Raw genomic sequence first — 15,903 nt, forward strand, 5'->3', positions numbered from 1 at the left:
AAAGTTATCTGAAACTTAATTAAATATAATTTCCATTCATAAGAATAATAAATTAATGATTAATTTAGTGATTATACAAATATCAAAATTCAATAGTAAGACAGTTAAAATATATTGAGTACTTATTCACAGCACTACAGACTATGCTAAAGCATTTTACATATTTCTTACCATTTAATCCTCACAACAATTATGTGGGTTTTTATGGATTAAAAAGCTGAGACTCAAATATATTCAGTTTTCTCTTAATGATTATGGATATATATCCACTTGGATACATTGCTATTGATATAAATTTTTTCAGTCATATTTGTTGTTTATATTAATTAGAGGACAGCTAAGCTATTGTAAGAGACATAAATAAAATTGATTAATAAGATCAAAGTTTATTTCTCAGTCATAAGGATGCCTCCACACATCTCAACACACCATTCCATCTCTAAGTCCACCAGTGTGCTCTAACACTCCCCTTTGCTCAGAGAAGAGAGTGCTTACAACTTAAGGTGCAACCTAAAATTTGTACATACATATCCATGGCACATAACGTGGAAAAGTAATTATTATAATACTATGTGCATATTTCATTTTGGTAATATGTGCATGTGCAAAACATGGGAATAAGTTTTTTCTATGTGCAGTATATGGGAGAACTGCCTAATGTCTTTTTGTATAGTTTATCACTGAAAAATTGTGCTCCAGGAAATAATATCATTACTTTATAATGTGCACTCATAAAATATGTTCTGCAGAGCAGCATTTTTGCATCTAACAAGGAAAAGCCCCACTCAACAATTAAAAAAAAATGCTACCTGAAAGCCAATCCAGCACATTGTCACATTTGCAAAGAAAAAAAAAAAAAACCTATGAATATTTTCATTGCAATCACATTTTATTTACTGAGCATATATGTCTTTCTGCATGTCGTATGACGAATTGGCAATGAATATACAACTAACTTTCCACGTTGAAGTATACTTGTAGTCAAGGGAAAATGTATTAACCAAATTCAAAATAATATATGAGATGAAAAACACTTCACGATTGCAATAACGCCTGGAAAAACCATTTAAATGATTACGTAATATATGGCTTGCTTTAATGGCACTTCTCAGTGATACATTCAATATCAGATACAGTCTGAAGCCTTCAATCTAGCACCAAAATATAACAAATTTTATTGAAGACAAAAAAAAAACAGGAGATCTTCTATGAGATCAGTGAGTGTTTCACTTTCTTAGCATTTGATTTTTTTTCACTGATTGGAGAAAGAAACAGAATAAAAAAAATTTTGAGCACATTTATAAACAACATCCAAGTACAACAACATAACAGATGTTCCAGAGTTGAAAGTAAACAAAGAATGGACCAGGAATTAATGGGTCTGACTTATGAATGGAAAAGCTTCATTGAGTTAGAAGGAAATTTGAATTAAAAATCCAGAAAGATCCAAAAATTACAGCCTCATAATACCTGTATTATGAGATAATATTTTCTATTTTAGTTAAAAATACAGGATAAAAACTGACTGGATGAGGAATCTAATATATGGCTCAAGCTAACTATTATCAAACTTAATAGGTATATATTGGTGAAAGGTCATCAACTTTGTCATGGAGTTGATATAATTACCAATTTTAAATATTTTTAAATGCTGAAACCTATAATTAATCTAAAATTGTTTATGTGTATGCTAAAAGTTCTTAAGGGTTCTATCTGAGAAAATCTGTCTTTAGCTTTTTACAATTATTCCCATTATTCAAGGAAGATTTACAAGATAAAGGAAATTTCCATTTAGCATTTATTCAACATTTAAGTAAGCAGAAAGTACAGAAGTGTGAAAAATTGAAAAGCCATACAGTGAACTTAAGAAAAGTGTAAATGTGAATATAACTTTGTTTTACTCCTACTCTGTCAACAACACCAACTTTAATCAAAGTATACACTAATAGTATATTATAGTCAGTTTGGAGATTTAATATTCTTCATTATTTGAATTTGTTTTCCTTAATGACATTTGCACTATTTTTATTGATCCTTTCATTGATTATCTAACTAGTTTTGTGTTTTTTCAATGGTAAATTAAGAAAGAGAATCATGATTTAACCATGTATCCTTGTACTTACTATGTATAAAGCTTTTCTTTATCTGTCATACCCAGCACTATATCACAGAGATGATTAAATTAGCTTAGCAGAACTTATTTTCCCATGAAACTATGATCCTTCTACTCTTTTTGAGATAACTAAGTGTTCAGGTATTTTTTTTATGTATAGGACAGAGCTGGGTTTTTGTTTTTTTTTTTTTATACTACATTATGTTTTCACACTTTCTGGAGTCACATATCAATCAAAAAATAATGAGAGGATTTAGCATCTTCTTTGACTTCCTCTACTCGATTCCCCCTATATTCAAAACAATCATGTAGCAGAGATCCAAGGCTGCAAAATAAGATAAATTGAACAGAAGAAGATCATTAGAAGGAACAATGTGGCACTCATCATTTTGTGCTGTCACAACACCATCTGTGTTGCACCAGACCAGCGTAACTTTGACATGACAAATAAACCTCTTAGGGGAAATGGGAGTCCTTATTAATTGTTCCACTGTCTGGCCAAACACTAGCAATATACTCTGCTCTAAAGCAGCACCACACACAACTATTGAATTAACAATAGCAATGAATTATGATTTTTAAAATAACATTTATCTCCTCTGGATGAAAAATAAGATTTAAAGTAGCTCAGTCTCTCTGGGGTGGTATAAATATGTTTATTCAGCCTTCTAATTGTATTTACACCTCACCTGGGGGACTGACTCCAGAAATATTGTTTTCTTCACCCTGCTAATAAATATTATTCAGTGAAACTACATCATGTGTCCTCTTGGCACTCATTCCCCCCAACTACAAAATGTACTAAGGTTATTTGTTTAAATATCTTTTGATCTGCAAGCACTGACCTTTTCCTGATCATTAATATTAGTAACAACAATAATGGCAGCTAGCATCTATTGAAGGTTTCTATGTGCCAGCTGTCCTAGTAACTGAGTGGATGAGCCTCATGATAATCCTTTGAGCTAGAGGTTTTTATTAACCCTATAATACTGTAGATTAAGAGTTAGTCACCATTCCTGGTAAAGGGACATATACTAAATATTTTAAACTTTGTCATCCCTCCAGTCTGTCACAGCCACTCAGCTGCTATTGTGGTGCAAAAGCTAAAGACAATGCATAATCAAATAAGTGTAACTATATTCTACTGCCTCCAGGAGTCTATAATCTCTTGCATTCTCAGTGATGAATGGGAAGATGGAGGAAATGTGAAGATTGTAACATATAAAAACTAGCACTGAAATTTCTCTCAAAGATTCAAAAAAATATAGAAAAAAAAATACCAATAAAACCAAGAGCTGGTTCATTGAAAAGGCAAACAAAATTGACAAACCTCTTGCCAGAAACACCAAGATAAGGAGACATAAGTAAATAAATAAATAAACAAACAAACAAAATAAGAAATGAAAAGGGAGAAATCTCAATGGATACTGCAGAAATATGAAAAACCATAAGAGAATACTATGAACAATTATATGCCAACAAATTTGACAATCCAGAAGAAATAGACACCTTTCTAGAGACGTACAGCCTGCCAAAACTGAATCAAAAAGAAACAGATCAACTGAACAGACCAATCACTAGAAATGAAATTGAATATGTAATAAAAACACTCCCTATAGAATTTCCCATCTTGGTGAAGCAGAAATGAATCTGACTAGGAACCATGAGGTTTCGGTTCTATTCCTGGCCTCTCACAGTGGGTTAAGGATCCAATGTTGCCGTGAGCTGTGGTGTAGGTCGCAGATGTGGCTTGGATCCTGAGTTGCTGTGGCTGTGGCATAGCCCAGCAGCTGTAGGTCCGATTCAACCCCTAGCCTGTGAACTTCCATATGCCACAGGTGTGGCCCTAAAAAAAAATAAAATAAAAAACTCTCTCCCTACAAACAAGAGTCTAGGATCAGATGGCTTCACAGGTAAATTCTATCAAATATACAAAGAGGAACTTATATCCATCCTCCTTAAACTTTTTGAAAAGGTTGAAAAAGAAGGAAAACTCCCAAAGACATTTTATGACACCACCATCACCCTAATTCTAAAACCAGACAAAGATACCACCAAAAAAGAAAACTATAGGCAAATATCTTTGATGAACATAGATACAAAAATTCTCAACAGAATTTTAGTCAACCAAATCTAACAACATATAAAAAAAGATCATACACTACGACCAGGTGGCATTCATCCCAGGTTCACAAGGATGGTTCAACATATGCAAGTCAATTAATGTCATACACCACATTAACAAAAGAAAAATCAAAAACCACATGATCATCTCAATGGATGCAGAAAAAACATTTGACAAAGTCCAACATCCTCTCATGATCAAAACTCTTACCAAAGTGGGTACAGAGGGAACATACTTTAGCATAATAAAAACCATTCATGACAAACCCACAGCAAATACAATACTCAGTGGAGAAAAGGTGAAAGCCTTCCTGCTAAAATATGGAACAAGACAAGGATGCCCACTCTCACCACCCTTATTCAACATAGTATTGGAAGTCCTAGCCACAGCCATCAGACAAAGAAAAGAAATAAAAAGTATCCAAATTGGAAGAGAAGAGATAACATCGTCACTGTATGCAGATGACATGATACCATATATAGAAAACCCTAAGGCCTCAATCCAAAAACTCTCCAACTGATCAACAAATTCAGCAAAGTAGCAGGATAAAATTAACATTCAGAAATTAGTTACATTTCTGTATCCTAACAACGAAATATTAGAAATGGAATACAAAAATACAATACCTTTTAAAACTGCACCCCCCAAAAAAATCAATTACCTGAGAATAAACCTGACCAAGGAGGGGCAAGACTTATATGCTGAGAACTATAAGACATTCATCAAGGAAATTAAAGACGATGCAAAGAAATGGAAAGATATTCCATGCTCCTGGGCTGGAATAATTAATATTGTAAAAATGGCCGTACTACCAAAAGCAATCTACAGATTCAGTGCAATCCCTATCCAATTACCCATGACATTTTTCACAGAATTACAACAAACCATTCAAAAATTTGTAATGAACCACAAAAGACCCAGAACTGACAAAGCAATCCTGAGGAACAATAACCAAGCAGGACGCATAACTCTCCCAGACTTCAGGCAATATTATAAAGCCATAGTAATCAAGACAGTGTGGCACTAGTACCAAAACAGACATACAGACGTGTTGGAGGCATGAATATGCAAAGTGTGGCTGTAGAAGGTCAGTCTATACAAAGTCTTGTGACTTTCTCATGAGGCAAAATGAATGAGAATGACATCAAAGAATTGCATGTTGGAAACAAGATTGCTGAAGCATTGATGTTGCTGATGGAAAACCATCAGCTCTGACATTCTCAGGACTGGAGCCTTGGGGGACTTGTGAGAGCGGCTGTAGATGGCTTGAAGCAAATGACAAATTACAGCCTGGGAGGGCTAAAACATTTATGATTACTTTTTGTGCTTAGGAATGACTGTCCTAGCATATCTTGCTTCCAATAAGTTTGAAGTAAAATGCCAATGTATCCCATGCCCTTACAAGGAAGTAGAAAATAGTAAATACTATTAAAAAATATTAATAGTTTTTACCATGAGTTGGCTCAGAGGTTTGCTATTGCCTCTTGAAGGCTGTAGCCCAATGATTCCCACTCTATTTCTTTGTCTCTTTCTTCTTATTTCTGCAGCACCACTGACTTCGGGACTTGGGTTGATGAGCAGGCCTTGTCACAGACCAATGGAACAGAATAGAGAACCCAGAAATAAACCCAGACACCAATGGTCAATTAATCTTCAAAAAGGAGACAAGAATATAAAATGGGAAAAAGACAGTCTTCAGCAAGTGGTGCTGGGAAAACTGGACAGCCACGTGGAAATCAATGACACTGGAACAGACCCTCACACCATACACAGAAATAAACTCAAAATGTAATGTAAGATAAGACACCACCAAACTCCTAGAAGAAAACAAAGACAAATCATTCTGTGACATCAACCTCACAAATGTTTTCTCAGGTCAGTTTCCCAAGGCAACAGAAATAAAAGCAAATATAAACCAATGGGACCTAATCAAACTGTCAACCTTTGCACAGTGAAGGAAAACAAAAAACAAACAACAACAACAAAAAAAAGACAACCTATGGAATGGGAGAAAATAATTTCAAATGCTTCAACTGACAAGGGCCTAATCTCTAAAATATAGCAACAACTTATACAACTCAATAGCAAAAAAAAAAAAAAAAAAAAAAAAAAAAAAGGAAAAGTGGGCAAAAGATCTAAATAGACATTTCTCCAAAGAAAATATACAGACGGCCAACAAGCACATGAAAAAATGCTCAACATCACTGATTATTAGAGAAATGCAAATCAAAACTACCATGAGATACCACCTCACACCAGTCAGAATGGCCATCATTAGTAAGTCCACAAATAACAAGTGCTGGAGAGGGTGTGGAGAAAGGGCAACCCTCCTGCACTGTTGGTGGGAATGTAAGCTGGTATAACCACTATGGAAAACAGTATGGAGGTACCTTAGAAAACTACACATAGAACTACCATATGACCCAGCAATCCCACTCTTGGGCATATATCTGGACAAATCTTTCCTTGAAAAACACACATGCACCAGCATGTTCATTGCAGCACTATTTACAATAGTTAAGACATGGAATCAACCCAAATGTCCACTGACAGATGATTGGATTAGGAAGATGTGGTATATAGACACAATGGAATACTACTCAGCCATAAAAGAGAAGAAAATTATGCCATTTGCAGCAATATGGATGGAACTAGAGACTCTCATACTGAGTGAAGCAAGTCCTAAAGAGAAAGACAAATACCATACAATATCACTTATATCTAGAATCTAATATACAGCACAAATGAACCTTTCCATAGAAATGAAACCACAGGTCTGTTCTCATGGACTTGGAGAACAGACCTGTGGTTGCCAAAGGGATAGGGGAGGGAGTGGGATGAACTGGGAGTCTAGGCTTAATCGTTGCAAACTATTACCTTTCGAGTGGATAAGCAATGAGATCCTGCTGCATAGCACAGGGAACTACATCCAGTCACTTGTGAAGGAACATGATGGAGGATGATGTGAGAAAAAGAATATATGTATACGTATGACTGGGTCACTTTGCTGTACAGTAGAAATTGACAGAACATGGTAAATCAAGTACAATGGAAAAAATAAAAATCATTTTAAAAAGAACATCTTAGCTGCTTCCAAGTGTTTGGTAATTATCATAAAACTGCTATAAACATTACCCCCCCCCAAAAAAAGAAGAAAGAAATTTCTCTCACAAAGGGAATTTGTTTTAAAAGTGTCTTGATCATGTTGCAACAGAAGAAAGGCTGGGGGAAAAATGTAATTGTAATGTATACATGTAAGGATAACCTGACCCCCTTGCTGTACAGTGGGAAAATAAAAAAAATAAAATAAATAAATTTAAAAAAAAAAAGTGTCTTGAAAAAAATCATCTGGGAAAAGTTGAGGCCCAAAGACAGTTGTCAGCAGGCCTAAAGATAAAAGATGAATTGAAATTTTGAGAGGCAGGACCAGTGAGGAGAGAGAAGGAATAGCTGAACATGTTATGGATGATTATAATCTGAATCACAGGGGGGGAAAAGTCAACAGATATAAATGATTTTTTAAAAAAGAATGAGGAGATTGGGCATCTTTAACATGATGTTACCTAGACTCTAAATAATAGAAAGCACTACTCCATCAGTGTTTATAGAAAGACATTTTCTCACATAATCTAGGTCAAAAGTGGGATAGTCTCCAGGTGTGGTACATTCACAGCTCCAGCTCCCTTTCTCTGCTGTTGCCTCAGCTCTGCCCGCCTCTATGTCAGTTCTTTAATTAGAAAGGCTTTCTCCATGGAACCAACATGACTGCCTGCAGCAGCTGTGGCTGTGTAATTCCTTGTTCATTGATAGGAAGCAAACAGGAAATAAACTCTCAACTATGGGGGAGTTATCTTTTCCTCCTATCTGATTAGGCTGACTTCCTGAATGAATAAGTAGCCCAAGCAAAATCCCAACTATTGGGGTTTAATTATAAATTCCCAACATCATTCTCCAGAAAGAAAGGTGAATTTCCCAAGCTTGGTCTACTGCACTAACCATCACATGGCCATGCAGCCACACAGGCAACCATTTCACTTCAGTCATGTGGGCTGCAGGGGGAGGGATGACTATCAAAACAAAGTTGGGATTCTTTTAGGAGTATAGAAAACATAAAATCTCTAACTCATACGATCACACACTTAGGTTGCTCTGGAACAAAACCGACTTAACAAACAAAAAGAAACAGGGCTTGCTGCTAACATCAAATTTATCTGTTTTTAGTAACTATCACATTGCATTGTAAGTCAACAACTACTGAGGTTTCACTTTGTATCAGGCAACGTGGCAGACCTAGGATTTAAAGAAAAACTGGCAGGCACTTGCAGGGTACAAAACATAAATAGACGTTTTGAAACAATCTGGGGAGTGGATTAATAGTGGCACACCTCAGGTGTTATTGGTGTACTCCAAACTGAAGGAGTAAGAGAATGCTTGTAAAAGAAATGTTTCAGGAGTTCCTGCTGTGGCAAAGGTCACTGCAGAGGCAATGGTTCAATTCCTGGCCCAGTACAGTGAGTTCAAGATGAGGAGTGGGTCACAGCTGTGGCTTTGATTCAATCCATGGCCCAGAAACTTCCATATATCGCAGGTATGGCTATAATAAAAAAAATTAATAAAAAAATAATAAAATTGATTTCATTCTACTAATTAAGAAAATCCACTAAGAGATTAAGGCTATATAACTCATTATCATACATAAATGTGGACATATCCAAAAATAAAATATTTTCTTTATAGTATATATATATGAGCTAAGTATCTTTCACAGTATCACAACATTCCTTGAAAGGCACTGTGTTAGGTACCAGTAAAGGTTAGAAGTGATAATACATGCATAAACCACACACAAATGTGAGGAGATAGACATATAGGCAACTCATATATTTAACACCCCTGGAGAGTACAAGTAGTCACATTCATTTGCATTTCCTTACAAATGTAGAAATCAAGCCTAGGTATTAGGGCTGAAACTATATGGTGAACACAGAAACAGAATTTTGATTTGTACAGAAGAAACATATTGGGAAAATTGCTACAGCATCCTTTAAAGGTGTAATTTATTTTGAAATGGCAACATATTTTATCTACAGGGTATTCATTTTCTTAATAACTAAATCTGGCATAACTTGTTGAGAAGACAGCTTACACTTGCACTTAAGAGAAGTACTTGTGGTTATAGGTAGTTGAACATTTTAGAAGGGAAATCACTTAATCTACTGAATTTAGAGCTTTAGAAGGGATACATTAATGTGTAAAGGAAAGAAGACTCAAAGCATAAATGCTTTTAAATTATCTTTTCCCTAGATAAAAATTATAGTACTCTGGCATTCAAGCATACATTAAAGATTCAACAATATAGGCTTTTCTCAGAATTATTTTAAGAGAGGTTCAACCCCAGCACTGTTGATATTTTGGACTGGATAATTCTTTGTCACTGGAACTGTCTGTCGTGTACATGGTTGGATGTGTGGCATCCCTGGCCTCCACTCCCTACCCCCGACACCAACAGCACCTCCTAATGGTGAGAATCAAAAAAAATGTCTCCAAAAAAAAAGTCTCCAGACATTGTCAAATATCCCTGGAGGAAAATTACCCCTGGTTGAGAACCACTGCCTTAAGAAATAATTTTACCATCAATGTATAGTTTTGTTTTGTTTCGTTTGCTTTCTACGGCCACATCCATGGCATATGGCGGTTCCCAGGCTAGGGGTCGAATTGGAGCTGTAGCTCACAGCCTATGCCACAGCCATAACAACACTGGATTCCAGCATGTCCGTGACCCACACCACAGGTCACTGGCAACGTGTGACTCCCAGCCCACTGGGTAAGGCCAGGAATTGAACCTGTGCCCCCATGGACACTAATCAAATTTGTTAACTGCTGAGTCACGAAGGGAATTCCTATCAATTTATAGTTTAAAAATTATATGCAACAATTAAATTGCTATTTGTTAGTAGTTTTCAATGTAAAAATAATCATTTGTGAAAAATAATGAGCAAGCTGCTTCCAAAGTCAAATTATGGAACATCTTTAAGACTTGTATAAATTAGGGAAACAGCATAAGGGATACGAGATTACAGGGCCAATAGAGATAAAAATCAACTCAGTGATTACAAGGTTGATGAAAACCTAGGAAAATATCACTTCTGGTCTTGGATTTATGGTCTGCACATAAAAATGGACACAAATTATCCACGAAGTGTGATAAATGATGAGGGAAACACAAACAGAACCAGGATAAAACACAGCAAAGTTTAGGATTCAGGAGCAATTAAAAAGTGGTAGTAAGTAGAGAATTCAAATCAAGAATCAGGAGGAGCAGTGACTCAGGAATCAAACACTCAGTAATATCCAGGCCCATCCACTCTCCACTCAGTTCTTTGTGTATCATCTTAGGGACCTGGATAACATGGAAAATATAGAAACCAGTCTGGCTTGAAGAATCCCAAGAGGCATTTTTAACCATTTTGTAGGGAAATATCATTAGATAGATCCAAATCTCTTCTTAAGCACACCTCTAACATTTTTGACATACAAATTAGTATATGTATATTCCCACACTTGCTCTCATGTTGTCTCCTTCAATCTGGCTCCCAATTTAAAATGTCTAATATATTGCCTGTCATATAGTAGGCATAAATAAATATTTTTAATAAATTATTGAGTATTTAACAAATGACTTCTGTTTCTTCTATCACCATACAACCAAAATAAATAATAGCTTTTAGCAAGAAAGCCCCTCTTTTAGGTATCTTTATCTTTTTTTACCATTCTGATAATTGATGTTCAATACTCTCCAAAAGTAATTCACATTGTAAAGCCTTCAACTTTTCATGACTTCATAGCCATACTAGCACTTTTAATACCCTGGAACTCTAAGTAACCTATGGTATATGTTAGATAAGAAAAAAATTAGTTTCTTATCTAGAGAGACCAAAACCACTATTTTAGAGGGGAAAAAATTACAAGATATGATATGTAGTGTTATAAAGCACTTATCAACTTAAAAGAATGGCTATATATTAATAAAATGTATTTGAATAATTAAATATGTATTTAAATGAATTAAAATAATTTATTTCTGAGTAACTAAGGGTTCAAGCAGTCTTTGGGCCAGGTTAGAGAGAAAGTCCAAAGCAGGTTTGATGTTTCAAGTTCTGTACTAAGCAAAGGTCTTTTAAATTCCTTTTATATTTCAGAACTTCATATGTTTGAATGTAGAACTCCCTAGCATTAAGTCTAAGCAAAATAATAGCTAATATTCAGAACCCAGGGATCTCATATATCCCGAGGTCAGGATACAGTGGGAAGTCAAAGCCAAAAAAAATTCATTTTCATCTTCCTATAGGATATAAGATAAACAGGTATTTTTCAACTCTGCCTGTATAATATAATCACCTGTAGAACTTGCCATAGTTTTGCTACCCAGATGCCATCCTCAGAAATTCATATTTAAGTGGTCTGGATTGGGGCCAGAGAGTCACTATTTTTAAGAGGCACATAGGTAATTCCAATATACAAACATTGAGCTATAGGCATAATTAAAAGCTAAGTAAGCAGTTTTAGGCAAGAAGAAATAGGAGTTAGATATTTCTAAAAGATACTATTCAATACTTTATTATTTGTTAGTATAGTTCATTAGATGTATCATGGTCAGAAGTTACAAGCAACTTTGTCAGTATATATCAGTGTTTACACAAGTAAAGGCTCATAGATGAGCATAGCAACATGAATTTACAAATATCTTCCCTTTCCTATCATTAAACCCTTTGTTAGTACTGTCAAATTTAGGGACAATATTCAATCTTAAAGTATGTAATGTTTTATTGTGGAAACCAATATAGTTCTTTCAGTGGAAAGATTCCCTTCCTCCAAAGTTCATGGTCTCAAAAACATATGGAAGAACCTGGGTAACAGAATTATAAATCAGTAGTCAAGATATTCATATCACTACAAAGGGATAATAATATGAAATTACTAAGATGTTTCCAAAAATTTAAAAACTTAAAGGAAATGATTGTTTATTATATGAATTCAGCCATTATAGCAATTTACCTTTTGATATAAAGAATACCAATAAAGTGAAAATCTAACCAATGGGATTTTATCAAAGCAACTGTATAAACTTTGGATAGTGCTGCACCAGCTGTAGGTGTTTTTTTATAATGATTTTTATTTTTTCCATTATAGCTGGTTTACAGTGTTCTGTCAATTTTATACTACACAGCAAGGTGACCCAGTTACACACACATGTATACATTCTTTTTTCTCACAATATCATGCTCCATCGTAAGTGACTAGATATAGTTCCCAGTGCTATACAGCAGGATCTCATTGCTTATCCATTCCAAAGGCAATAGTTTGCATCTATTAACCCCAAATTCCATATCCATCCCACCCATTCCCCCTCCCTCTCGGCAGTCACAAATCTGTTCTCCATGTCCATGATTTTCTTTTCTGTGGAAAGGTTCATTTGTGCCATATTTAGATTCCAGGTATAAGTGATATCATATGTTATTTGTTTTTCTCTTTCTGACTTATTTTACTTAGTAAGAGAGTCTACAGTTCCATCCATGTTGCTGCAAATGGCATTATTTTGTTCTTTTTTTATGGCTGAGTAGTATTCCCTGTGTCTATATACCATATCTTCTTAATCCAATCATCTGTGGATGGACATTTAGGTTGTTTCTCTGTCTTGGCTATTGTGAATAGTGTTGTAATCAACATGCTGGTACATGTGGGGTTTTCAAGGAAAGTTTTGTCTGGATATGTGCCCAAGAGTGGCATTGCTGGGTCATATGGTAGTTGTATATATAGTTTCCTAAGGTAGGTCCATACTGTTTTCCATAGTGGTTGTACTAATTTACATTCCTACCAACAGTACAGGACAATTCCCTAGCTATAGGTATTTTTAAAGAACAATGATTAGATGAGATTTTACATCAAGTACATCTGCATGAAACTCACAAATAACAACAATTTATACATACTGTCTCTGAGTCTGCAATAAAAAAAGAGAAACTTTTTTAAATGAAGTAAAAAGTATAAACATGCAAGGACAAATACAATGGAACATGACAGCAACCATTTGGGAAACTAAAAAACCACCTAAGAGAGCTGAAAGCCAAACCTACACTAGAGAATCAAGTCTTAGGACTTAGAGGCACTAGCTCTCTTCCAGAGCTACAGCAAAGGATAAAAATAGGCTATTACTCCTTTTCAACCCCTGTAGAGGACAGGAGTTTTATTCTATGGAGAGGTAGATCCAGAGAGACCCAATCCTTGCCATTGATAATATACCACTCCCATACCCCAATGCATTGATCCACAGGTGTGTCCCTACAAGGTTTTTGTGTTTGTTTTTGTTTTTGTCTTTTTTGGGGACTTACCCAAGGCATATAGAGGTTCCTGGGCCAGGGGTTGAATCAGAGCTGTAGTTGCCAGCCTACACCTCAGCCACAGCAACACAGAATCTGAGCCATGTCTGCAAGATACACCACAGCTCAGGACAATGCCAGATACTTAACCCACTGAGTGCAGCCAGGGAAAGAACCTGCATCCTCATGGATACTAGTCAGGTTCATTACCGTTGAGCCATGACTAAAACTCCCAAGATTTTTTTAAACAGAACTATTAGAGAAAAATCATCCCATCTTCAAATTGGAAAATTGAAAAGCTATAGCTTAAGAGACGTAAGGACTGTGTATATTATCACATGAAGGAATCTGAGAAAATGAATCAATAACCAATAGAGAAGCTGATAATCTTATTGAAATAGACTTTAAAGTTTTAGAAAATCAGAAAGTACCTGTTTTTGCTCTACCTTGATCTCAGGGTTTGGCACATAGTATTTCCTCAATTAACATTTATTAATGAATGAAGTCCCTGATTTCTGTTTCTGATTTTTGTGGGAGTTTTCTTCTTGCTGAAGCATGTTTGAACTAGGTTTTTGTCACTTGCAAAGAATGAATTGATTTCAGTAAATGGATAAAATTATATTAAAAGATGAAAGTGAAAAGTTAAAAGACTGAAAATGCAGAAGTGGCTGGTAAAGTTGAACTGGGGGTTAGTGAAAATGTTTCCATCCAAGGATGGGAAAAATAACTGTTCTAAGCCAGTGAAGCAATTCATTAGGCAATATATTTAAACAATTTGTTTCAAATATGTGCCTGCCTAAACTCAATCATCAATGATAGAAAAATTTTAGAATACAGGGATGCCAGCTTCCTATCCCAGAACTCAGGAAGGTCTTACACATAAGAAATAAGCTTTAATCCAAACTCCATGGAAACAAAAAGACCACTGCTGCTATTAACCGTCTTTTTTTTTTTTTTTTTTTTTTTTTTTTTTTTTTTTCCCCCAGACATAGATTTTTCTTTTTTTGGTCCATGGGCATTAAGCTGTAATTTCAAAAACTAATATCTAATGTATCCTTAAAAATTACAACAGTTTAATTCTTTGCCTTATATAAATATTTGTGTTTGTAAGATTTAAGAGGGAAGAAACATCACAGCAGCTAAGACTGGAATCCGTAAAGAAATCAGCAGAATGTCCTATTCAGGCTGCCCTTATGTTCCAAGCTCCCTACTTGGTGGAGATAGCAACTTTTCCCTACAAGTACTATCAAAGGAGATGCAAGTTCTGGGTATTGGGGAAGCTCTACCTTAATATTCCAGCCGGTTGCTTTATCCTGATTTGGGCAGTAGCTTAAGCCAAAGTCATTGACCTGAGGCCTCAAGGATTGAGGAGGTTATAAGACCAGCTGCCAACAAACAGGAATTGCAAGGCAGATATTCAGATGCAAAGTTCCTGACCTCACCATTTCTTTCTCTCTCTTTTTTTTGTTTTTGTTTTTGTTTTTGTTTTTGTTTTTGTTTTTGTTTTTTTGTCTTTTTAGGGACTCACCTGAAGCATATGGAGGTTCCCAGGCTAGGGGTCTAATGGGAGCTATAGCCGCCAGCCTACACCACAGCCACAGCTATGTGGAATCTGAGCCGCATCTGTGATCTACACCACAACTCACAGCAAAGCTGGTTCCTTAACTCACTGAGCAAGGCCAGGGATTGAACCTGTGTCCTCATGGATGCTAGTCAGATTCGTTTCCATGGAGGCATGATGAGAACTCCAAAAGAGGGTTTCTAATGTGCAAGCAAGGTTACATGCCCTGATCTGCACTCTTGTTTTGGAACAAGTGATTCTGAAATTCCTTTTTCTGGATCTTTATATGAGAAGAATGTTTCCAAGACCCCCCCTCCAGTAATTTAAATAAATTAAAATCTTGATAAAAATAAAAATTCCATTTGGACCTAATTGAGATAAATGACATCTCATTGCTCAGAGAGCCTATATTTAAAGCTCAATTAAGTAGTTTTGATTATCACCCATGAGAGAAAGGGTAAGAGACTTTGTGATTAAACATGAAACAACTGGAGGTAACACAGAAGTCCTTTAAGAGTTATACAGGTGGAAAAACAGATATAGGGACTATGCATTCACAGAGTGGACCCTTGTGGATATTTGCTATTTCCCCACGTATTAACATTCCCCTACCGTAGTAACTATAACTTCATGTTTCCAATTGAAATGCCAATTATAATGGTCTACCTTTCTAGCCAAACAAGTGGGATACATGATCCACAACATTGCTGTACCTCATTCTCCTCAC

At 35.5% G+C, this 15,903-nt stretch overlaps 1 long non-coding RNA gene across 1 annotated transcript in view; it reads right to left on the reverse strand.

Annotated features, from left to right (window-relative positions):
• LOC110256450 overlaps positions 230-15,903 on the reverse strand; it is a 260,565-nt gene continuing 244,891 nt past the window's right edge. The window contains exon 4 of the long non-coding RNA XR_002337960.1: positions 230-2,438. This is a non-coding gene — a long non-coding RNA (uncharacterized LOC110256450). The remainder of the gene's footprint in view (positions 2,439-15,903) is intronic.

This window comes from Sus scrofa, chromosome 13 (assembly GCF_000003025.6).
Source record: "Sus scrofa isolate TJ Tabasco breed Duroc chromosome 13, Sscrofa11.1, whole genome shotgun sequence".
NCBI classification, from domain to species: Eukaryota; Metazoa; Chordata; class Mammalia; order Artiodactyla; family Suidae; genus Sus; species Sus scrofa.